This window comes from Mirounga angustirostris, unplaced genomic scaffold, assembly GCF_029215605.1.
Source record: "Mirounga angustirostris isolate CCGP_5_RB_7025 unplaced genomic scaffold, mMirAng1.0.hap1 SCAF_12, whole genome shotgun sequence".
NCBI classification, from domain to species: domain Eukaryota; kingdom Metazoa; phylum Chordata; class Mammalia; order Carnivora; family Phocidae; genus Mirounga; species Mirounga angustirostris.
The window spans coordinates 50,645,439-50,670,030 of record NW_026991720.1 but is presented as its reverse complement, the minus strand read 5'-3'; the positions used below and the strand labels follow the sequence as shown (position 1 = coordinate 50,670,030).

Here is a 24,592-nt window from a genome sequence, read left to right as displayed (position 1 = left end):
TGTCCCAAGAACCAGATTGCCTCACGAGTCATGACACTGCACAGCTCATTCTCCTGGGAACCTTAGGAGGTTGACAAGGACTGGTGGCTACTGAGCCATCATAATACCTTGATTCTTCTCCCAGCCTCTTGTCACCTGTTAAGTGTCAAGACTCCCTGGAAATGGTAGACTGGGAAAGATAGGGAGTTAAGAATTGCCTTTAAAGTTCCTGGCTTAATTTTATTTTAACATCTTAACTTGGTGAAGATGGCACATGAGTTTCATGGCTGAAATTTCCCCCAAAACTTGATAAATAAGTTTTTATACATAAATATTTAAACACTTTTTTTAAACATCAAACATTCTACTAAAAGATAATAAAGTATTAAAGCCAAAAAAGGTTAGTTTATGTAATTGGAAAAAGCAGACTATTATACAATACCCATTAACATCTTTTAAGACTGATGTGTAGCAAATTTTTATACAATGTAATTAAAAGGGAAAAATAATGCAGATTAAGCATTAGCACTAAAAAGGGTGTCAGCACTCCTTGCAAAAACATCATGGTGTACTCTATGTTCAGAACAAGTGTTTAAAACTAAGGAACAAATATGCATTCAAAGAGATTTGGTAGCTGAGAACACTGGAAATGAATTCTGAATTATTTCTATTCTAGGTCATCTTTTCCAGGGCCCTAATGAAGTTAAATAGTGCAGCTAAAATAGTAATTTTGGTTGCATGATTAGAGGGTTTTTTTTTTTTAAGTATACCTTTGCTATGTGGTAGTTAATTGGGCTGAAAAAGCAGGGGTTGACTAACGGATATTAAGAAATGAACAGAAGTATGGAACTGGAGGGTACTATGTTGAGTGAAATAAGTCAAACAGAGAAAGACATGTATCATATGATCTCACTGATATGAGGAATTCTTAATTGCAGGAAACAAACTGAGGGTTGCTGGAGTGGGGGGTGGGGTGGGAGGGATAGGGTGACTGGGTGATAGACACTGGGGAGGGTATGTGCTCTGGTAAGTGCCGTGAATTATGCAAGACTGTTGACTCTCAGATCTGTACCTCTGAAACAAATAATGCAATATATGTTAAGAAAAAAAAAGAAGAAGAAGGTAGCGGGAGGGGAAGAATGAAGCGGGGGAAATTGGAGGGGTAGACGAACCAGGGGAGATGATGGACTCTGAAAAACAAACAGGGTTCTAGAGGGGAGGGGGGTGGGAGGATGGGTTGGCCTGGTGGTGGGTATTGAGGAGGGCACATTCTGCATGGAGCACTGGGTGTTATGCACAAACAATGAATCATGGAACACTTCATCTAAAACTAATGATGTAATGTATGGGGATTAACATAAGAATAAAAAAAAAAGAAAAGAAATGAACAGAAGTATCAAAAAATAACAGATACCAATGAAAAAGTCTTTTGGGGTTATATCAGCATATCTTTAATATATTTTTAATGGAATATCTTTATTATCACCAGTTGTTTATGTTTAGTCAAAATCTCTACCCCTACAGTATTCTGTTGTCAATGGTAGGACCACAGGAGGCTACAGATGGTACAGACCAGTCCAGGGGCTGCAATGGGGTAGGTCTAACCAAGCAGGAGCACATAATGGGTCTAGGGCAGGAATACATTCTAATGACCGAAGCAGAGTCAGGAATAGGAAGATACCCTATTCATGCAAGTGACAGCCAGGCAAAGGATCTGGAACCACTTTCAGTGCCCTTTCTTTGTATTTCCCTGGCACCCCGGGTAAACCTCAAACATTGCCCTAATGGGTATTATATCACTGTTACTGATTTACTTGCCCATTGTCTCCTAAAGATTATAAGCTTCTTAAGAATCACTCTCTTAAATTATTCAATTTTGTGAATCTAGCTCTCAAAACCATTGGGTATGTAGTAGGGGGTTAATAATTGCTCCCTGAATATCTAATTAAAATATCAAATGAATAGTAATTTCCAAATCTATATTCTTTGTCCTGATTTTTATTATAAGCTCAAAACCCATATTTCCAGCTGGGCGTTAGGCAGCACTACCCATCTGTCCCAGTGGCACTTCAAACGACAAATCCGAAATCAAACTCACCATCTTTCCCACCCCACATAAACCTGTTCTTCCCCCTGCTCCCTATTGCTCACCTTAAGTCTTGAAGATTCGAGCAGGCAGAGTTTAGAGCAGATAACAGGCAGTCATGAAAGACATTATTTTTCTAGCCTTTGATATGAACAATTCAAAAATATGGAAATGAAGGATACCTCTACAGTAGTTTCAAACATCGTCAAGAAAACGGGGTGGATATGTGTAGACTTTTCTCACTGGCTTTCCTTCCTTTAGGCACCTGTGCTATCCAAGCCCCTGGAGTTCTACTGGGGCTGCTGATCACAGGTCTTCACAGCCCCTGATCACACTGGCCAGTCTCACTGCCAGGACATGAGTGTAGAGCAAAGCCACATAGGCAGGCAGTTGACGCTGAGTCACTCACTAGGCAAGCCTTTCCCAAATTCCTAGAGCTGGCCTGACCACCGCCCTTCCCGACACCTAGGGTGTCCTTTCTCCTTTAAGTTTGTGAGCGCCCCCCAGCATCCTTTCAATAAACCCTTTTCTGTTGCTTCAGACTCGATTTCTGCAACCTAAAATCAAAGCACACTGATACAAAGGAAAATGGAAACATTCTCAAATATGTGCACTGATCTTTTGTTTTCAAATGGCTAAGGAAAATGTAGGCATAAAAGTTTTATAATGACACTCAGGACTAGATACCCTAAAAGGGAATAATAGGTCTCACAAAGAGTGGAGGATTCAAGGAAAGAAAATCCTGCCTGAATTTGCACATGCTTGATCTCTCTCTCTCTCTCTCTCTCTCTCTCACACACACACACACACACACACTAGAAGAGAAAGAAAAGAAAAAACATCTGTAGAAAACATTGTGACTATCAGTGAATTTGGGGGCGAGTCCTTGTTTTTAAAAGACACATACAAAAATGGAAAAAGGGCTCAGAACTCAGCTCAAATATAGAAGGATCCAGCATGAATAGGATCTCAAAGCTCAGGTCAAGGTGAAGCTCGTGAAAATGTGCTGTCTCCAGTTGTGCTTGGAAGGGGGGAAGAAGAATGCAAAGGGGAAAAATACGCGAACATTTATTGAGCACTTACTGTGTGTCAGCCTCTGTACTAGGTATTTTACATAGACATAGAATCTCTTTTACATAGATTGTTAAAACAAAAAAAGGTGGGCAGTGGTGAGGGATGCAAATGGTCAGGTCTCCTGTTTGAGGAAATTACTAGAACCGTAATAGAAGGAATGTTCTTCCGGGCGCCTGGGTGGCTCAGTTGGTTAAGCGACTGCCTTCGGCTCAGGTCATGATCCTGGAGTCCCTGGATCAAGTCCCGCATCGGGCTCCCTACTCGGCGGGGAGTCTGCTTCTCCCTCTGACCCTCCTCCCTCTCATGCTCTCTGTCTCTCATTCTCTCTGTCTCAAATTAATAAATAAAATCTTTAAAAAAAAAAAAAAAAAAAAGAAGGAATGTTCTTCCTCTAAACTAGAGGCATTGTAATGTCTCCCCTGTATCCTAACATTTATAGGCTGAGTAAACAAATTAAATGGAGACCACTTACCTTATGTCTAAATATTTATAAGTTCTAAGTCACACTTTGCTCATGTCAACTCATGTTCCGACCCAGTGTTCCACGGCCAGAGGGGACTCACCCTTGAAAACCAAAGACTGAAAAAGTCATGCTCTCTCCTAAATGGTGGCACAGATCTGCTGGGACAGGGGCAAGATGGAAGTGAGTCCTGGTCACCCCAGTCCCCTGCACCACAGGGAGCCCAGCAGGTTAATTCGCTAACACCATGGCCTCGCCTTTCCATCTGAGGCAGTTCTAAGTGCTTCTTCCCAAAATTACTCTTCACAGGAGTGCAGTCAGCTGGGAAGCCCAGTCACCTGGACGCCTGCCTTGGGCAATTTGGAGTGGCCAACATTAAACAGAGCAGCCTGGCTCTTTCTTCAGCTTCCAGAGAGAGACTATCATTTTCTTCTAACCAATAACCCCTCTCCTACCTACTACCCCATCATGTTCTTGGTCCAACAGCCTCCATCTTCAGGGTGGGAAGCATTGGGGGAGGGTCCTGTTTTCACACGTGTGTCCCTTTTCCCAAATTCCCATTTGATCAATCACTTCTAAACTTTCAAAAAATTTTAGGGGACCCAAAGGGGGGTGAAAAGTATTTCTGTACTGATGTTTGTGACATATGGGTCCTCCCTGCGAGGTGTGATGGCAATAGTGTTTGTGTCCATTAGCCTCTTAAAATGAAGCATGCAAAATTGAATACACCATATAAATATAATCTGACGAAGGCAGGTTATATTGGGGCTATTAGGTTCCGTGATCTTGACACTGTTCTAGCTGTGCAGTTCAAGATGATTAGCTTTTTTAGCAGTCACATCACATTGTTGGCTCACATTAAGTTAAGAATTAATTTAAACCCTTAGGTCTTTTTCATAGGAGTTCCTACCAAGCCAGTTTTCGTCTATTCTCTAATTGATGTTTTTGAATCTAAATGCAGGATTTTGCATGTATTCATATTACATCTCACCTTACTAGCTTAGAATTTTCTCTGTGTCATTTGTAGTGTTTATTAGCACTCCTATGCTTCTATCATGGGAAAACCTGGTAAGCTTATGTTCTACATCTTCATCCAAGTATTTGATGAAAGTCGTAAGTAGGGCAGACAGCAGAGGTAGAATCAATGAAAGAATCTTAGAGACAGCAGATTTCAACTCAGCTTTTTTGAATCTCTATTTCTAACAATTTTCCAACGATGGAATGAACTTCTTAGGAAGATAGGAGATTTCAAACAAGAGGAAAATGACCCTCATTAAGGAAGCTATAGAAAAAATTGGGGGATATATAGACTTTCAAGGATACTTCTTTTAAGATGCCATGATTATAAGATTCTAAATCCAGAGTGATGGGGGAATATCTCAGCATTCCTTAAGCCCATCTCAGATTCCTCTAAGAAACCTTCCTATGCCCCCAAACTGATGTGAGGTCTCCTCTAACCCCTCCCCCACTCCATCCTATCTATTGTTCTGATCATATTCCCCTTTTTAAAATAATTGCTGGCATAAGGGTTTCATTTTGCCATTAGATTCTTATACTCAAGAACTACGTTTTGTTTATTTCTGTTCTACCTCTGGAATCTAATTTGTACCCAGCGGGTATCTAATTGCAGTAAGAGAAAAAGGGGTGGGTTGGGGTTTTGAATCCGGGAGACAGATTTAGAGTTCCAGCGGCAAGGGAAAATTTACCGTGGTCCCCCCTGACCGGGTGCTGTATGAAGGCAGAGGCTGCACTCATCTCTTCCTACTCCTCAGAAACCAACATGGTATTTAACACATGATAGGTACTCAGTGAATATTTGAGGAATGATGAATGAGTTGACAATTCCTCCAAGAAGAAATTCCCTTTAATCCGTTCCCTGGGTGAAAAAGAAAGGGCCGGGTGGAGGTGGGAGGGAGACTGAAGGGCAGAATCTGACACTCTGAAGCACAACAGATACACGAAGGCCTGAATTGTCCTAATTGTCCTAGAAACTCATCCCCAACCCTGACTTCAGACTTCTCAACTTAGAATAATCCTCTGATTGGAGAGCCCCTGGTCTCTGTCATCTTCCTCCTCCTACACTTTGGGCCAAACCGCTGTTGTAGATTTTGCCTGACAGATTTAGCAAATAAAAAACCCAGTTAAGGGGCGCCTGGGTGGCTCAGTCGTTGAGCGTCTGCCTTCGGCTCAGGTCATGATCCCAAGGTCCTGGGATCGAGTCCCGCGTCGGGCTCCCTGCTCGGCGTGGAGCCTGCTTCTCCCTCTCTCACTCCCCCTGCTTGTGTTCCCTCTCTCGCTGTGTCTCTCTCTGTCAAATAAATAAATAAAATCTTTAAAAAAAAAAAACAAAACCCAGTTAAATTTGAATTCCAGATGAACACCAAATAATTTCTAGAATTAGTAATTCTTAGGATAAGTATGTTCCACCAATATTTGGGACATACTGGTACTAAGAAAATATTTGTCATTACGTGAAATTCTAATTTAACCAGGTATCCTATATTATATACAGCAATCCTATTCAGGAGGCACACTCTGGATTTGCTTTCCACACACAGTGCCTTTTCCTAAACTGTCCCTGGGTACAAGTCCTCAGCTTCATCCCTTTGCACACCATTTAAATCCAGGCTCATGATTAATACTCTGGAAGTAACATCAAATGTCAAAGCACCATTTATTAGTCACACAGTATTTGATGGAACTTCTGAGCCAGTTTAGCCCTTGTTCTCAGATTAGAAAGGGAGCAGAAAGAAATTGAGTTCCTTTGCTTGGTTTCCACAGCAAGTCATTGTCAGAGCCAGAATTAGGGTCTAAGAGTCTGAATTTGGAGGAGCACGGGATTGTTTTTCCTCTCTTCCTCTGTTGAGAACTTTATTCTTTTATGCAGTCCTTCAGCTCTTGTTAGTCTTCAAATTGCTTGGAAATCCCCTGAAGGGATGCAGCCAAGGGGTTGGGGGAGGGAGGAACAATGGCTTCAGTAAAAGAAAAGCACCTATTACAAGCGAGCTTCCCAGCAGGCAGCTTATATGACCAAGACGTCCAACTCTGGCTGGAGCCCACCTTGGCATCAGTAGGCTAACTCCGAAATGTCCCTTTAGAAGCACCTGAAGCAAGAGAAAGAACACAAGTGACTTCCTCACTGTCTGCTCGCATCTGTGTCTATCTTGTTCTTGTCCTTAGAGAGATTACAAAGGGAGAAAAAAAATGAAAGAAGAAACAAGCCCCTTGGTTGATTTTTTTTTTTTTCGGTAAATCTCTCAAACACTGAGTGAAATTCGCAAATGGCTTAATTTTTGGAACTTGTTTTTATGCGAAAAGATTGGATGTTAGATGCTTCAACCCTGCAACTCTCTCTCCAGCCCAGCCCGGATTCACATCATCTTACAGTAAAACCATCTGCTCTTTAAAACATTCACACGTCTTAAAATATACAAAACTCAAGATCTACCTTCTCATGTAGGCTCTGAATACATTCTCCTTGGGCTTGGTTCCTTCTAGAAGACAATTTGTAAAACATTGCTTATTATTTGGAAACGGGTCTGCAGTTGGTCCAATTTTATCCATTGCTTGGCTCATCATTCTAAAACACACGGGTATGGAAACAGGTTATTAGCTTCTTAAGCTTCCAGGTGCAATATTGTGCAGAAGTCATTTCATTTCATAGCAAAGCAAAAGAGACATAACCTCCATATGAAAGAAATAGAAGTGTGCATATAGAATTGAACCAGTTTTTCTTTGTTGGAAACTGTGCCACAATTGTCTGAACTACAACCCTTTATGAAACCTATTGGAGACCCAGGACTCGGAAAATGTCGAGGAATTTTACCAGAAGATCAAACCATAAGCAGTTGTCTTCTGTGTTGTTAAATCTTTAAGTACAGATACCAACCATGATGCCAACCCCCAAAGTGCATCTTTTTTTAGGGTAAGAATATCTTAATAACTTTGGACTAGAATGGTCTGAAATACCTTATTCCTTTAACTGACAGGTACCAAAGCACCCTGACAGGTAAGCTAGATGTTGTGATGTAATGATGAGAGCAGCATTTTGAAGCCCAGGCTGGTATCTTTGCATCTCTGTCAGGAAGGTATCCTAGGTCAGAGAAGCCTGATTTCCCAGCTAAGAGCCCCTCTCTGAACAGGGACACATTAGGGTCAACATCCTGCAAGTGTTTGTGCCTCAGAGCTCAAGAACTAAATAACCACGCCTGAACAGTCTTAGATCTTACCCTTCTTTGGAAATAGATTAACCATGTTTAATATTAATGAGGAAAAAAATTAAGACATTCTTAATGCAGAGGGACATGAAACCTTGGATGCAAACAATGTAGGTTTCTAGAAGTTCTGATGAAAACAAGACCTCAGGCAGAGGCTAACACAATGTTTGTAAATTAGCCTGGCTAGATGAAGAATTTCTGTTCAGTAGCCCGCCGGGGCTGTGGTCCAGGGGAAACGGCATGATAAGCTCCAAATCGCTTTTCTGCCATCTTGGGAGGCAGAAGAGAGCAAAGAGGGACTGCTGAGGCTGCTATGGCTTTCAAAGAACAAGCTCAAAATGGACCCTCTGGTGACAGCCCCATCAGAGAACGATCAGATACACTTAAAAATGAACATCTCTGTTCACATTTTTTGGCGATGGCCAAACCCATCCAGTTTCTGCCTACAGATCAGTAAACTTGAGCGACGGCACTCCAGATGAGAAGCGCTTATGTTTTCGAAGAGCACCACCTCACTGAAGGTGGGTCTGATGCGCCTGTGAGGGTGATCCGGTTTGCAGAGCACGACACAGCTGGCTTTGTGCAAGAGGGACACAGAATACAGATGTGAGGCAGAAGAGTGCCTGGGTAGAGCCGGACTCTGACATCGCCTCCAGAAAGAAATATGCGGGCGGCATTCTTCACGGCTTTATGTTTCCACATCTCAGCTCAGGGCATATTGATTGCTTAGTAGTTATACCAAGCAATTCAGGGAACTTAAAATCCAGGCAGTACGAGAGTCCCCTTCTGGGGAAGATGTTTTGGTTTGCAAATTGCTGCGAGACAGGCTCGAGCAGAACTGAATCTTAGGATGTTGTAAGGGTTTCCACACCATTCTGCCTCTTTCTCCTTCCAAATGCTGGCCTGCCCGGAAAGGTGGAGGGATGTCTGCCTGCTGAGGCCTAGCAGCCCAGCAGGAAGCAGTCCTACACAGGACCACCATCTGTGGACAGCACTCCATGTGTGTGTTTGTGAGATGGGCTCATCTTGCGTTCAGCTTGGGGTCTGTCTGAAGCGGACGATTTCCCTCACATTGCTATTCTGCCTTCGCCAAGACAAATGCTGAATTGTTTGTTCTCTCCGAATGATATCCTGAGTGCTGAAACCTCCAAGAAGAAAACCAGTGCCCCCCCCCCCCCAATTCTGGATTCAGCTCACACACAGCAAGTTGTGCAATCTCTTGAGACCACTACTCTTGCCAACAGAAAATTAAAACCAATTTGGCCAGATAATAAGGAGCCACAAACATAACACTTTTTTCTTAATTTGCCAGGAATTTGATGTTCCCATAGGGATGACAGGGAGTCATTCGGAGAGGTTTTAAGGGAAAAGAAGTTGAAAGGGAAAGCACACTGTTCCATTTTCTTTTCACTGAAGGGTTGTAATGCTTAATCCAGACCTACAGCAAAAAAGATTCACGAGGTGAGAGGGCATAGGAGTTGTCTTGTTACCAAAAACATATTCCCGTTGTGCTGAATTAGCAAAAGAGGATATTTCTGTGGAGCTGAGTAGACGGAGGTCCTGCATGTAGAGTCTAACTCAGAAATATCTTGAGTTGTGAAATGATTTTTGTTGCTATATGTGTTAATAAAGACCTCAGAATTTTTTTTACGTCTGTAATAAAAATGACTGGATGAATATCAAGTGATAGAGATTTGAGTTGGGTAGTTTTTGTTTCTATTTACTGAACACCTGCTAAATGCCACGTGTGTTCTAAGTGCTTTGCATGTATTGGTACATTCTTTTTTAAATTGATTTATTTTTTATTTTTAATTGAAATAAAGTTGACATACAATATTATATTAGTTTCAGGTGTACAACATGGTATTTAGACAATTACATACATTGCAAAATGCCCACCACAATAAGTTTAGTTACCATCTGTCACCATACGAAGTTATTATGATATTATTGACTAAATTCCCTCTGTGGTAATTTTCACCCTCACAACTTACTTATTTTATAACCAGAAGTTTGTACCTCTTAATCCCCTTCACCTATTTCACCCATCCCCCCACCCTCCCCTCCTCTGGCAGCTACCAGTTTGCTCTCTGTATTTATGAATCTGTTTCTCTTTGTTTGGTCATTTGTGTTTTGAGATTCCACATGTAATAAGATCATATGGTATTTCCCTTTCTCTGACTTATTTCGCATAGTATAATACCTTCTAGGTCTATCCACGTTGTCACAGGTGGTGAGATCTGATTCTCTTTTATGGCTGAGTAATATTCCATTTACACACACGCGCATGTGCACACACACCCCCCCCACATCTTTATCCATTCATTTATCAGTGGACAATTGGGTTGTTTCCATAGCTTGCCTATTGTAAATAATGCTGCAAAAAACAGAGGGGTTCATATATCTTTTCTAATTAGTGTTTTTGTTTTCTTTGGATAAATAGCCAATAGTGGAATTACTAGATCATGTGGTATTTCTATTTTTAATTTGTTGAGAAACCTCTGTCTCCATACTGTTTTCCACAGCAACTACACAAATTTACAATCCCACCAGTGGCGCACAAGGGTTCCTTTTTTTCCACATCCTTGCCAGCACTTGTTATTTCTCGTCCTTTTCATACTAGTCATTCTGACAGGCATGAGGTATTATCGCATTATGTTTTGATTTGCATTTCCCTGATGATAAGTGATGTTGAGCATCTTTTCATGTGTTTGTTGGCCATCTGTATGTCTTTGGAAAATTGTCTGTTCAGGTTCTCTGCCCATTTTAAATGGATTGTGTTTTTTGGCGTTAAGTTGTATGAGTTCTTTACTATTTTGGATATTCACTCCTTATTGGATATATCATTTGTAAATATTTTCTCCCATTCATTTGGTTGCCTGTTAGTTTTGTTGATGGTTTCCTTCACTGTGCAGAGGCAGCTTTTTAGTTGATGTAGTCCCAATTGTTTGTTTTTGCTTTTGTTTCCTTTGCCTGGGGATACACATGTAGAAAAATACAGCTGACCTTTGAACAACAGGGGGGTTAGGGGCACCCACCCCTTGGACAATAAAAAATCCATGTATAACTTTTGTCCTCAAAAATTTAACTAATAGCCTACTGTTGACTGAAAGCCTTACTCACAACATAGTCAATCAAAATATGTTTTGTATATGTAGTATATACTGTATTCTTAAATAAAACAAGCTAAGGAAAAGAAAATCTTGCTGTCCTGTAGAAACTCCACATAGAAGGGGGTCCGTGCAGTTCAAACCCATGTTGTTTAAGGGTCAACTGTATTACTGAGGCCAATGTCTGAGAGTTTACTACCCATGTTTTCTTTTAGTTTTATGTGTTCAGGTCTTACATTTAGGTCTTTAATCCATTTTGAGTTTATTGTTGTGTGTGATGTAAGAAAGTGGTCCAGTTTTATTCTTTTGCATGTAGCTATCCAGTTTTCCCAGCACCATTTATTGAAGAGACTGTCTTTTCCCCATTGTATATTCTTGCCTCTTTTATCATAGATGAGTTGACCTTATAAATGTGGGTTTGTTTCTGGGCTCTCTATCCTGTTCTATTGATCTATGTGTCTATTTTTGTGCCAGTACCATACTATTTTGATTACTATAGTTTTGTTGTATAGTTTGAAATTTGTGGGATTGTGATACCTCCAGCTTGTTCTTCTTGTATTGGTGTATTCTTGATCCTACTTTGCAGATACAGAAATTGAGGAAGAGAGAGATGTGTGACTTGTCCAAGGTCCCACAGCTAGCAAGTGGCAGAATTGAAACCCAGGAGTCTGGCACCAAAACCTCTGCTCTTAACTATTAGACTTTACTGCCTCTCAGGAGGCTTTAATCTTATTTTTCCCATTCTGGCAGGTGTAATATGAGATAAGCATAAAAAACAGCAGTTTGAGCTATCCCCAATTTTCGATACCCCCCAATCTGATTCTACAGTGAAATAAAGTAAATAGTGCCACACACTTGTATTGTTAACATAACCTCTCTTAAGATACTTCTATACGAGTAATGAAATCAGTAATTTAAAGGCTTCCAATAGTAAATATACCTAATCAAACTATTTAATTGAACATTTTCCAAGTCTCAATTTTTCTCGAGACCTCCACTCCCAAGTTAAAATTAATAAAGTCAATGAATACCACTAGAGAACAAACAGAAAGATGCTGTGTTTCTATTGTTGAAAATAGAAAATAAAGCATACAATTTTAATGTTATTAATATGAAGAATGTTATTGCAAATTTTACTTGCCTCATTGCTCTGCTTTTGATTCTGTTCCATTGATCTGTGTGTTCGTTTTTCTGCCACTACCGTATTGTTTTGATTACTATCGATTCAGTGTAACTCTTGTGTCATTAGTAATGGATATGTTCATAGCCTCGTTCTTGCTCTCATGAAATGGAGATATAGATGTGCTTTACATACACCCTTCATCTGCCCTTGCCTTCTTGCCTGTTAAAAATGTATTCATGGGTAAAATTAAAAAATAAACAGAAGTAGCTGGATCACACATTGCATAGTCATTTGTAAGCACAATTAGAACAGCACATCAGTAACTATCAAAAGAAATCATGACAATGGAAGAGTGGAGACATCTCATTACAAACATAACCTTGAATCAGCTCCAATATCTTTTTTAAAATAGGAAAGAAAAATCACTCCAGAACCCCAGTATTTTATAATTTTTAACCAATTAGTTGCTATGTGTTTCATAACTTGGCACAACACATTGTGTGTCCTGACTTTATAGATTAGAATAGCCAAGCTGGATGAATTTTGCCACAGTTCAGTTCAGCTATTCATTCATTCAACAGATATATCTACTGAGTGCCTCTCATGTGTCCCAAAATGTTTGTCCCTTAGAGGCATCTCATCAGAAATTGAGTTCCCTATACCTTGTGCCCAATAAAAATGCTCTGTGTATTGAATGATATCATTTTCATTAAATACTTTGGACTTCTCTCCCTTCTAGCTTTCAATTCCCTTTCCTGGCGGCCTCCTTCCCAAATGAGTGGCTTTCTCCAGGACAGCACAGGGAAGGCAGAGACCTTTCTTCTTAGTCCAAAACACCCTCTACAGATTTCATTTCCCTTCTGAGTAAATCAGAGATGAATAATTTCAGAACCTCAGTGATAAAGCATCCTGAGCTGGTGCTCATTGTCACCTGTCTTTGGCTGTTTGTCATCAGCATGCCTGAAAGCCATACTGTCTTGTCTGTCATTGTTTGGAAGCAGATGGAGCAGAAATGTGCAGGGATGGTTGCTGTTAGTGGAAGGAATCAACGTTCCTAGTGAGAGGCAGACTATTTCAGAAATGATTCAAAGGTTTTTCGCTTAAAAAAAAAAAAATGATTAGTAAATGGCTGTGGACTTCTGATTTGAAAGTTGATTTTGGCCACAAGGAAGTCAAAGTCAGTCCTGGGAGGGGAAGTTAAGGTGGTGAACCCTGAGTAAAAAAATTATACCGTCGTTCTATCATGACTGTATTCCAAGTGCCATAATTAGAAACCTCTGAAAACCTCACTCCCTCTCTCTCTCTCTCTATAGCTCTGAATTTCAAAAATATGATGGATTTATTCTGCTTGAAAATAACATTCCTAGGGATGAAAGACACTTGGGAAATCCTAGAACAGGAAATTATCCAACCTCTACAAAGCAATTAGCAGTCAATCAAAGTATATTTATTTGCTTTTCATAAAAAAAAAACCCTCATTGTTTACATGACTGCATTGAATTTTTATGAAGCCCATAATAGAAACTTACTGACTCATCGACAGAGCTTGAATTGATTCAGAAAATACTGTGGTAAAAATCTCAGCTTGGTATTTTTGGCCTTCTCGTAGAGGAGAGGATCTCAGCAGCTCTTTAAAACAAATCCTGAAAACAGTCCATTATTTGAGGGTTTGTTTTTTGTTTTCAGCCATCCTGTATCTGGGTTTTATCACGTATTAATCATTTAGTGGTATCCTTTGGTCTACCTTAAAATAACAAACAAATGATGCAAATCACAACCACAAAAGTCATCTAACAAACACTGGGAAGCAAATGAACCACAGGACCATTGGGAGAAGGATTTTTAACTTGTTACTGAAGCACAAAACAAGACTTGTGCCTAAGCCAGCAGCCTTTTTCCTTTCACAGCAGATGTGAAATATATTCCATCCCCTTGGCAAGGAGCCACCAGAAGTTGGGGGAGCCAGTTTGGTTTAATTCAAAGTCACCTGAAGTCTTGTTTGAAGTTCATTAGGGCGATCTAATTAAATGCCACAGACATTTATAGAGCTACCTCATGCAAGGATGTATGTGTGCTGGGGTCTATGGGAGCTACAGTGTGGCCCAAGACACAAGCACAGCCCCTCAGAATTCGGATGATGGGCATCCCCAGCAGCAGCATTATATAACCCTCATCCTAATTGGTTTCAGTGATCCTGTGAAATTTAGTAGGCATTGAACCACCTTGAAAATCAAAGCAAGTGTAAGCAGCCCATTTCCTGGAACTTCTGGAATCTCCATGTTCTAGATAAAAACTAGAAAAGGACAAGTCAAGCATTTAACACATGGTTCACTTTGGAAACCCTTTTCTCACACGTCGATTTTTATAGCTATGTAATGTTTATGCCAGTGTGTTTTCTCTGTGATAATAATTTACTAAGTTTTACCGAGCTTATTTAGATTTATTTAGACTGAATTAATTTAATTTTTTAAAAGAGTTCCAATTTTTAATTACATCTTTAAAGTTTGCATACTTAGTTCTCAATGTCTCCTATCATTTTTTTCAAAGCTTAATAGTGGTAGCTAGCATTCATTGCATTTGCTCTGAGCCCAGAACCATATGAAGCACTTTCTGAGGGGTTTTTTTGGTTTGTTTATCTCCTCCTGTTTTTTTTTTTTTTTTAAGATTTTATTTATTTATTTGACAGAGAGACAGCACTTTAATATATTACCACATCTAACCCTCACTACCCCTATAAGGTGGGTATAATTACTGTCCCACTTTTACAGATGATGAAATCGAAATTTAGTAACTTGCCTGAAGTCATATAGCCACTGAGTGGATTTGAATGCTGGCTTGTTTCCTTTGTCCCCAACCCGCTCCTCCTTCCATATTACCCATCTAGTACCTTCTCCCATCTTTCGGGCTTCAGATTTACTTCCCTCCTTTACACTCTTGGCTCCACATAAAATAACCAGAAGAGCTATTCCCTGCACTGTGTGAGTCTCAAGCTCCTGCCCCAACTCTGAAGTCACCATCCTTGCTCTACACCATAATCCATCCTTGTCTGCATTCGTGGTTCTCGAACAGGGGTGATGTTGCCACCCTGGGGACATTTGGCAGTGGCTAGAGACATTTCTGGTTGTCAAAACTGGGGGCGGGGGTGTGCTACTGGCATCTAGTGGGTAGAGGCCAGGGATGCTGCTGAATATTTCAACAGTGAACAAGACAGTTATCCAGACTAAAATGTCAATTGTGATGAGGAGGTTGAGAAATCCTCTACGTGGTTTTTCTATGTGATTGATTGACATGATACACTCCGCGTATAAAATAGGCTCTCTTCTGCTGTGAATTGTATATTTTTGACATCCATTTTACTAATTAGGTTATCCAGAGGAACTAATCCAATACTTCTCTACCTCCAGTGGCCTGACACATACCTTGCCCAGAATATGCACTTAATAAATATATCAGTAATGATGAGTCACTCATCTCTTTATTCACTCACTTCCTTCACTGTTCCACAGATAGTTATTGAATATTGTTTTATAGTAGGTATCAAACTGGACAGTGGCAGTAAAATGTAAGCAACACAAATACACCCCTACTTTCAAGAAGCTTATAGTCTAGCGGGAACTTGAACCTTAGATGAAGAGCTGAGTGCTGGAGTGGGCATTGTATGGAAACTAGGGGTTGGGGAGCATAGCAGGAGTGAATAGCCAGAGGGGACGAGGTGGTGAGAGAGGCTTCCCGGAGGAAGTAACAATTAAACAAACGCCTAAAGGGTAAGTAGGAGTTAAACAAATCAAGAGTAGGAAGTGGTCTAGGCAGACGACATAGCATGGACAAAAGCCAAGAGATGAGAAAATAACACAAGTGTGGCTGCTCATGCTGCAAGGGGCAAGTAAAGGGAAACCAAGGGCCTCGAAGCTATGCATAAGTGTTGAATTTTATATGAAGGATAATAGGAAGCAGTTGAAAGCCTTTACACAAGAGAGTGACTGGATCTGATTTTGTTTTTAAAGAATAAATCCGGCTCCATATCATTTGTCATCAGAGAAATGTAAATTAAAACAACAATGAGATACCATACACACCTATTAAAATGGCCAAAATCTGGAATACTGACACCACCAAATGTTGACAAAGATGTGGAACAACAGGAACTCTCATTCATTGCTGGTGGGAATGCAAAATGGTGCAGCCACTTTGGAAGACAGTTTGGCAGTTTCTTACAAAACTCTTACAATACTCTTACCAAATAATCCAGCAATCACACTCATTGGTATTTACCTAAAGGAGCTGAAAATTTATGTCCACACAAAAACCTGCACATGGATGTTTATAGCACTGTATTCATAATTGCCAAAACCTGAAAGCCAACGAAGATGTCCTTCAGCAGGTGAATGGATTAATAAATGGATTAATAAACACATCCAGACAATGGAAAATTATTCCGCACCAGAAAGACATGAGCTCTCAAGTCATGAAAAGACATGGAGGAAGCTTAAATGCTTATGACTAAGTGACAGGAGCCAGTGTGAAAAGGCTGCCTTCTGTATGATAACAACCGCATGACATCCTGGGGAAAGCAAAACTATGGAGACAATAGAAAGATCAATGGTTGCCAGGGATTAGGGGGCAAGAAGGGGATAAATAGGCAGAGGATGGTGGATTTCTAGGAGAGTGAAACTACTCTGTATGATACTGTAGGGTTAGATACACTCCACTGTAAATCTTTCCAAATCCACAGAACACACAACCCCAAGAGTAAACACTAATTGAACTCTGGACTTCAGATGAGAATAATGTGTCATTGTAGGTTCATCAGTTGTAACAAATGTACCACCCTGGTGGTGGTGGTTGGGGGGCAGGGAGGTGGGTAGTGGGGTAGGCTATGTGTGTGAGGAGGCAGGGGGTATGTAGGAAACCTCTGTACCTTCCACTCGATTTTGCTATAAACTTAAGACTATTCTAAAATAATCTGTTAAGAATAAAACAAGATTCACTCTGGGTCCTGTGCTTAGAATCAGCTGGAAGGTTAACAGTTATGACAGTCACAGGGAAAAATCTCTTTGGGGCCACAAAGTGCCTCTACAACTTGATGTCAAGGTTTTGAAATGTATGAGGAATGACTGGGGAGTCCTATAAATCCTAATCAATAAAGGTGATTGCAATACACAAAAGTTGAAATCTTTGCACATGTATTACACCCAGTCTGAAGAAAGACTACATTGCTACCAGAGCATGTCACCCTGGGGGCTTAAACAGTAAGAGCAGAAAGTGAGCATTTGGCAGTATGTCTTTAGTACGAGCTTCCAGACTTGGAGGTGCAGCCCAACAGTATAAATGAGGATATTAGTCTATCATAACTCAGGACATCAGCTGTTGATTTCATCCTGCCTAGTAGACATTCAATAAATATTTGTTTGCAATGAATTGGATTAAATTGGATTCCATGCTCACCAAGCAACTTTCTGATCACAATTTGTCTTCCTGTGAATCTTTCTTATGAGCATAAAATGTACTGATTAGCTGACACAAGCCTTCTTAGTCTGGTTTACGTTTCTATTTTTGCCCTAAACAACTAAGCTGGCATTATGATTGATGGATCTTTCCTCTTCGTGTTTGGTCAGTATAGTGGACACCTGTGGCTGTTTATCCAGCATCCACATCTCATTCCCCTCCAGTCAGTAAGCCCATTTTCCATGTAGTTACCTATCATTCCACCATGCAGTCCTTGTACTTCTGGGCTAGCCGTAGGTGGTCCCTGACTCTCTTAAGACAATCATCACATCTGACCAGGGCCACAGTGATTGGTTTAAATGTTGGCATGTGACCTAAACCAGTATAATCTAAGGGAAATTTGGAAAGCTTTCTTGGAAAATTGGGACAGAGATGGTCTAATTCCTGATGAGGAAGGGACACTGCTGCAAGCCAGATTGCTACTAACATGGTTAAGTGTAGGTGTTAATGTGGCAAGACTCTAGTGCCCAGTTGCTTGATCAAACATCTGTCTGTATATTGCTGTGAATGTATTTTTCAGATGTGATAAACCTTTAAATCAGTGGACTTTGAGTGAAACGGATTACCCTTCGTAATACAGATGCGCCTCACCCAATTAATTGAAGGCCTTAACAGAAAAGACTGAGATATCCCAGAGAGGAAGGACTGTCTTTGAATTCAAGACTGCAACATCACCTCTTCCCCGGGTCTCCAGCTTGCTGGCCTGTCATGCAAATTTTGGACTTGCCAGTCCCTACAAATCCTTAAAATAAATTCTTTTGATAGATAATAGACAGACAGATAGATAGATATAGAGATATCTATATACAGAAAGAGAGAGGTAGATATAAGGATGAAGAAGTTGGTAGATCTCCCACTGATTTCGTTTCTGTGGAGAATCTTGACTAGGATACCTATCACCAGGGAACAAAGCAAACACACAGAGAGCAGGGCCAAGACCATTATAGGGGACACAAAGCCAGAGCTGGGATCAAACCTGGATCTGAAGCCCACATGTATCAATCAGGATGACTTCAGCTGCAAGCAACAGAAAACCCAACTGCCTTAAACAGGGTGGCAACGTATGACTTAAAAGTAGAAATTCTAGTAGCAGAAGAGGCATCAGGGTCAGTTGACCCAGCAGGTCAGTGTTGTCACCAAGGGACACTGCTCCACAATCCATAATGACTCCTCCCAAATCTGACCCTCTCATACTCATTGGAGCATAGTGATAACAATCAGAGATGCCCTCTTCCTCCTTTATATCCAGTGGAGGAGGCTGGATTTCCATGGTTCCGTCTCTCAAAAGTGAGGAGGGTTCTTCCTTTACCTCACATTAATTCAGAATGCATACAACCAGTATGCCCCACCCTAAACCAGTAATTTTCAAGGGGGTGAAAAAAGTGAGGGATTATCGCCATTGGCTTAAATTCACCAGGCCTACCTGTATGCCCCTAACTCGTCTACAGCTCAGTGCATCCAAGCAACATGTATTGTTTCATCTTCCAGAACTGCTTTTCCTTCCAATTGCTGCATTTCTTGACCATGTGTGGATGCCCAGGCCAAAAATCTCAGGATCATCCGTCATTTTTTTTCTCTCCTCCCTATTTATTCAGTCACCACAGTTTAATTTCTTCCCTTTGAAAGTTCCCCAAAATGCACCTTTTCTCTATAAGTATAAAAGGAGGGGGGTGGGTACCATGCCAGCCATAGTCCAAGTACTCTCCACCTCATGTCTCTACAGCCACCAGCACCGTGTTTCACCCTGCCCATCACCCTGCCTCCAGTCTCCCCACTCCTCACCATTTCATTACCTAATGATGACCTCTTTCTGCTTTGGGTCCGATTCAAAAACACACCAGAGCTCCTCCTTGCCCACTGAAGCAAGCCAAAGTCTTGCGGCTCTTGTCAGGGGCTCCTCTGATGAAGTCCCATCAATCTCCATTCTCCAGTTAGATCTGTCTTTCTGAGTCTTACATCCCCAGCTGGTACTACACTATGTAAAAATGACTTATTCTGCAAAGGAGCTGTGCAGAGCTACCCAAACAACTTTATTGCAAATATTAATGATTTATCTATCTTTCCATTTAGCAAGTTGCACTTACTGGATCCTTTCTGTATACCCAGATAGTGGGGGAGGCAGGAAGAAGCAAAAACAGAGTCCTGTCCTTGAGCAATTCACCATCTAGTGGGAGGGCCAAAGACAAGCACTTACAAACAATAATCACTCCATCAAAAATTGTGGTTTTTAAATATTTATCACACAAAAACAAAAATTGTTCATCACAAAGGTTATATATGCGTGTAGTGCCTATATCTTGTAAAAACCCAGGCATTATAGAGATATATAAAATAGTGAAAAACCCCTGATGTTCTGCCTCCCTAGTTCTTACTTAGTAAGGGTAACATGATCACAGGTAACATATAACATATGTATATATACATACACACACACACATATATTTATTTACATTTTACAAAAGATAGCATCATTCTATACATATTATTCTGCAATTTTTTCTCACTCAAAAATAATGTCTTTTGATAACATGCCTGATTCTTTTTTTTAATGGCTGCATAGTGTTCTTTTGAATTCAGTAGTCCTCTATAAATAATCACTTGTTCCTATTTTTTCTATCACAAATAAGGCTTCAATGAGCATTCTTTTACACGTTTTCAGTAGTATGCTGGTAAATCTTTTAACAGTTGGCTCTCTGAATAAAAAAAAAAAGCAGCCCTGCTTTGTAATATTTGCCAGTTTCCATGGTGTAAATACTCCCACTATTGGTGATTTCAAGCTACCAGTGTGATACCACTGTGGGCGGAGATAGGATGACATGTAGGCAAGCAGCTCCCGCTAGCCAGTCCAGTCAGCTCTGGAATACCACTGTATATTTTATGGTGCACATTCTTTTGAGTGTTTCACAACACAGGAAAGCAAGATATTAAAAGGCAATTATCACTTTGCCAGACAGAGGAAACATAACTACCTTATTAGCTGTAATAAAGTTGAACCATGAATTAAATGCATTTCTTTTGGATTCTAAAGAAGACCCTTTATCTGTTACCTTAAATAGATTCTGTTTAAAAGCCAAGGAAATTTCAACGTGTTTTCTTTTTATTTTGCCACCTGAGAAAATCACTTACACAAAATAGACTGGATATATGACTAAATATATTTTAAAGATTCAATAAAAGTCCCATTAAATTCACCAGTTAGTATATTCGGGCACAAACACACATGAGAGAAGAGAATGCTGACTCATCCTCTCATTTTAACAGGGCTGAATTACACACAGGTGCACAGAAGAACCACCTGAAACTTGACAGTGTGAGTCACCGGGAAGGCTTATTAAGCCACTTATTGCTAGGCCCCAACCACACCATTCCTGATTCCATAAGCCCAAGGTAGGGCTAAGAATGTGTATTTCTGTGGAGGTCCCCAGTGATGCTAATGCTGATGCTCTGGAGACTACACTTGGAGAACCATCAATCTACGCGGACTCTGGGCCCAAAGGCCAGATAATCTTCCATATTCTGGTATCCTGTGAATTTCTGCCACTGGATGAGATCTCTAGCTAGAGACATTCTCCTGTTAAACCACATTAAATTTAGAAACATAGTAAGTTCTTATCAGTAATCAAAGTATTTGAGAATAGGTTTAGTAGGGGAATGGCACAAATTCCTTTTTATAGAGAAAAGCATACTGAGATGTGTTCTCTGTAAATGAAGGGCAAGGTTAATGACTGCCATTAGTGTTGGTAGGAAGGGTAAACCTTCAAAGTAGTATCAGTAGTTAAGGAACTCAAACTTATTCACGGTAGTGGTCACACCAACATCTGGCTGTGAATCCTGTCCCTGCCACTTAACTGTGTCACCTTGAGCAATGTATTTAATCTCTCTGTGCCTCAGTTTATCATCTGTAAAATGGGGATGATCATAGTAATAGTTACCTCATAGGGTTATAGAGAAGATATGAAAGGTATACGACCTGATGTGGGAAGAACGCAATGAATACTGGCTGGAAATTAGATCTCCAGTTCCATATTAAGAAGAAAGTATTCTTTAGGCAAGTAAATTTGGGAAATACTGAGAAATAAAGTAAATACGTTCCTTTGTTAGAGGACTTCTATGTACCTTTTATATGCCAGTGAACACTGTGATTCTGCTAGAAGAGGGTGATTCATTGTGTTTCCAAGTGTTATTTAGCCACAGAACATTTTTTGCAAGTAGCATTTTGAGGATAACAATTTTTATAATATTGTTACAATTATGGTAATAAACCAGTGTTATTGACTTAAATATACAGCTGAAAGAAATTGGCATGTGGCCCCAGTATACCTAGGCTATAGGGGCAGGATTGGGATAGAACAAAAAACAAAAAAACTTTTTTGTGTACTTACTAGAAAAATAGTAAGAATTTTCTATGGCCCTTCTGAAGTGATATTATTTCCCCCACTCATCCCTTTATTCTTGTCTGCATTTAATATTTCCAACAAATATTCATTAAGTGTCTCTAAGTAACAGGCAATATATAGGTACTGGGGACTCAATATAGAATAACATTTAAAAAGTTCCTGTCCTCAAGGAGTTTACCTTCTAAAAGTCAGAAAATATACAAATAAACAAGTAAATAGGTAGTATGTCAGATGGTGGTTAAGTTTAATGAAAAAAATTGAGGTGGGCAAAAAGGAGAAGAAAAACTGTAAGGCAGTGGCCATTGAAGCAGAGATTGAAGGAAATGAGGAAGCAAGCTCTGGGGACACCAGAGAATACTACGGTCCAGGAAGAGGGAAGTTAAGTACAAAGAAATATCCTAAAATAGAGCATGCCTATGTGGCAAAGCTGAATGAAGGAAACAGAGAAAGAGAAGTTACAGGGGAGGCTGGAAAGGTACAGGGGTCCACACTGGGAGAAATTTGTATTAGTTATCTTTTGCTGCATAACAAATCATCCCCAAAGTTGCCGGCTTAAAACAACAATAACTACTTACCTCCCCCCAGCAGTTTCTATGTATGAGGAATACGGGATGGTTCAGCTGGGCACTTCTGGCTTGGAGGTCTCATGAGGTTCTGTCAGATGTCAGCTGGGACTGCAGTCATTCAAAGACTTGTTGGGGGCTGGAAAATCCACTTTTAGGATGGCTTAGCACACACCTAGCAAGTTGGTGTTGGCTGTTGCCTGGGATACTCAGTTCCTCTCTATTTGCTCTCTCCAGGGAGCTGCTGGAGGGTTCTGCATGTTCACTGGCTTCCCTCAGAGCAAGCACTCCAAGAGAAGGAGACAGAAACTGCAATGCCTCTTAAGCCCTAAATTTGCAAGTCACATGCTGATTCTGCATGCAAAGGCATTATAAAGGCATGAAAATCAGGATGTGAAGATCAATGACAGCCATCTGGGAGGCTGGCTAACACACCATTTTAGGGTCTCTAGCTTTTACTTTGAGTGAGGTGAAGCAATTGAGGTTTGGGTGAGAAGAGTAATATGGTCTGACTTGTATTTGTAAAGGATTGTTCTGAGTGCTGTGTTGAGAATAGATTATGAAAGGATGAGTAGGAAGGGTGGAAGTGGAGAGAACAGTTAGAAGGCAATCTCAATAATCCAAGTGAAAGGTTATGATGGCTTGGACCCAGATGGTAGTGGTAAAGGTAAGAAGTGATATATAGTGCTCTGAATATACTTTGAAGTTAGAGCCAACAGAATACCTGATAGATTAAATGAGGGTTGTGAAAAAAGAGTAAAAAATTACCCCAAGGCTTCTGACCTTGTACCTTTTTTGCCCTCTGCTACCTCCTGGCACCAGGCCGATCCCTTGCCATGGAAATTTATAGAATTAGGAGGGGAGCTTCCAGGGTATTGACAGAAGATTACTCAAAGTCTATCTAAATGACACTAATTCAGTACCCAGCATTTTGCATAAAAGGATCCAGGTGTTCTTTCTTTTTTGTTTGTTTGTTTGGTTTGGGTTTTTTTTTTTTTAAGATTTTATTTATTTATTCATAAGACACAGAGAGAGAGGCAGAGGCAGAGGCAGAGGGAGAAGCAGGCTCCCCCCGGAGCAGGGAGCCCGATGCAGGACTCGATCCCAGGACCCTGGGATCATGACCCGAGCTGAAGGCAGACGCTTAATGGACTGAGCCACCCAGGTGTCCCCCAGGTGTTGTTTCAAGTGACCTATAAAAAACAAAGTTGTTGCAAACCATTAAGAACTTTAAGGCACTTGTGGATGTTCCCAAAACTATAGCTGGGCCAATTATAACCTCTCTGCCCTGATTCCCCCTACCTAATAGTCTTACGTGATAAAATGTGACTCTCCAGTTTTTGTTTTAACTCCCCATTAACAGAAAAATTCCTGGAATCTGTCAGCAGTAGAACATGTTCAACCACTACAGATTTACATAATCTTTCTTTGCTTTGTAATACAAGCAATGTTTATTTAAACTTTTAACTTTTACAAGAATTAAAAAATTGCTCATTGATCTGATATCTGAATATTTATGCTGAATATTCCAAATCACCGTGGAGATTAGCACTCTGCAGAACAATGTTGGAGTTACAGATATTTGCAGTTTAATTGACTAAAAACTGATCTGTTCTAAACTAAGTATGTCTTTCCATAGATCCTGAGTTTTGGATTCCCTGAAAATGGGCAAAGCGATCTTACTAAAATTTTTGAAGACTCCATGTTTAGTTATTATAACAGGTCTTTGAAAGTGCTGTTATTCCTTCACTTAGTCACGTATCCATTCCATATTGATCTTACATGACATTCAAGTCTTGTGCTCTATGCTGGTGATTCAAATGTGGACAGATCCTTGATCTTAAGAGCTTACACTGTATTGGGAAAGAGATAAGAAAATACACAAAGCGCTACTATAGAGGAAAGACAGGACACTGTGGGAACATGGAAGAAGGACACTGCCCAGTCTTGAAGAGTCAGGGAAGGGGGGTTATGAATAAGACAAGACCTTAAGCACAGAGTTGGGCGCAAGGGCACTCCAAGAGAGAATCTGGTACAAGAGAGCATAAGGAACATTCAGTGAACAGCGAGTTCACTAG

The 24,592-nt window shown here is 40.4% G+C and overlaps 1 long non-coding RNA gene across 1 annotated transcript in view; it reads right to left on the bottom strand.

Annotated features, from left to right (window-relative positions):
• Nucleotides 1-6,499: 6,499 nt before the first annotated feature.
• Nucleotides 6,500-24,592, bottom strand: part of LOC123835963 (uncharacterized) — a 34,784-nt gene continuing 16,691 nt past the window's right edge. The window contains exons 2-3 of the long non-coding RNA XR_006788846.1: nucleotides 7,048-7,179; nucleotides 6,500-6,703 (exon numbers count right to left, since the gene is read on the bottom strand). This is a non-coding gene — a long non-coding RNA (uncharacterized LOC123835963). The remainder of the gene's footprint in view (nucleotides 6,704-7,047; nucleotides 7,180-24,592) is intronic.